This window comes from Hipposideros armiger, unplaced genomic scaffold (assembly GCF_001890085.2).
Source record: "Hipposideros armiger isolate ML-2016 unplaced genomic scaffold, ASM189008v1 scaffold_372, whole genome shotgun sequence".
NCBI classification, from domain to species: Eukaryota; Metazoa; Chordata; class Mammalia; order Chiroptera; family Hipposideridae; genus Hipposideros; species Hipposideros armiger.
In genome coordinates this window covers 1,301,832-1,303,212 of record NW_017731722.1, presented here as the reverse complement: position 1 = coordinate 1,303,212, position 1,381 = coordinate 1,301,832, and the positions used below count along the sequence as shown (strand labels likewise).

At 36.5% G+C, this 1,381-nt stretch overlaps 1 protein-coding gene and 1 long non-coding RNA gene across 2 annotated transcripts in view; one reads left to right on the top strand and one right to left on the bottom strand.

Moving 5' to 3' along the window:
* The window catches only part of LOC109393281 (uncharacterized), an 8,969-nt gene extending 8,187 nt beyond the window's left edge, over window positions 1-782 (top strand). The window contains exon 3 of the long non-coding RNA XR_002126221.1: window positions 585-782. This is a non-coding gene — a long non-coding RNA (uncharacterized LOC109393281). The remainder of the gene's footprint in view (window positions 1-584) is intronic.
* The window catches only part of STAT1 (signal transducer and activator of transcription 1), a 172,704-nt gene that overhangs the window by 61,297 nt on the left and 110,026 nt on the right, over window positions 1-1,381 (bottom strand). The gene's annotated exons all lie outside the window — the stretch shown is intronic.

Genomic DNA, 1,381 nt, shown 5'->3' with positions numbered 1-1,381 from the left:
TGGAAAGATCTGTTAAAAATTACAGTCTTCAGTTGGTTAAGAGCTCACTCAAGAGTGCAAGCTCTGAGCAACAGGGTTGCTGGTTCGATTCTCAGCCCGAGCTGAGCTGCCGCTGAGCTACCAACAGGTGGCAGGATGGCTCAGCTAAAATAAATTTTAAAAAAATAAAATAAATAAAAATAAAATAAAATAAAAATTACGGTCTTCATCCAGAACTGGGATTCTTAACTATTTTTTGTGCCATGGACCCTTTTGGCAATTGGATGAAACCTATGAACTCCTTCCAAGAATAATGTTTTTAGTCAAATAAAATAAAATACCTAAGATTAAAAGGGAAACCAAATACACTGAAATGCAGATGTTAAAATATTAAAACCAACTTTGTAATATGGGAATATAAGTGCTTCTTTATTAATGAATGGTATCAAATGAGATCTAGACATGGATCTGATGAAAGCAATTTCAAAATTGTACTTAGCATAAGCGATATTTTAAGATAACTATAACAACTGTAATGTGACAAAAATGTGATGTAGGTTATGGTTTGTTGCCCTTATACCTAATTGAAGGAAATTCTGTTTCAGCTAGAAGTCTGTGGAAATAAAATTCTAATTATTGCCATCCAAATTCGTGAACTTCCAGAATTCTGTCCATATTCTCCAGGTAAGAACTGCTAATCCAGAGCATCACGAGCATTTGAAGATGTTAAGCAGGGAGTGAAATGATCCAATTTACTTTAAATAGAGCCCTGTCTACATAGGAAGCCACATGGAACTGTTTGTTGTATTTACTATAAGAATGTTGCAGAGAATATCCATCATGTTTGTATACTGTCCTTTTTGTGAGGACTCTGGTTGAAATGTTCTGTCTTATAGTGATGGTTACACAATTGTGTGGGTTTGTCAGAAAAGGGTGAATTTTACTGTCTGTAAATTATACTTCAATAAGGCAGACTCTAAAAAATGCAATCAGTCAAGTCAACCAATGCTCATGGTCAGTTTGAAAAAATTAAAAAGATTATGTTAAAAATTGGAGTGTGTGCGCAGAGATGCCAGTTTACTAAGTCTGGACTACAATTATCTGCTGTGAGAGCCCAGCACAAGGATGGTTTGGCCCCTAATTCTGTTCCTTCTTCCGCCAGGAGTACATGGGCCTCTTGAACCATGTGACATAAAGAAAAATTCCTTGGGCTTGCAGAGTTACACCCACTCTAATGGTTCTTCGGGGGCTTTCCTTGCTACCTTAAGTCTTTGAGGAAATCTACTGGCAGCTGTCTTTCTTCAGCATTTATTCCAGGTGAACTCACTGGTATTCAGTACAGATGGTCAAAGTGATTCTTTTTTTTTTTAAAGATTTTTATTGGGGAATTGGGGGAAGGAGA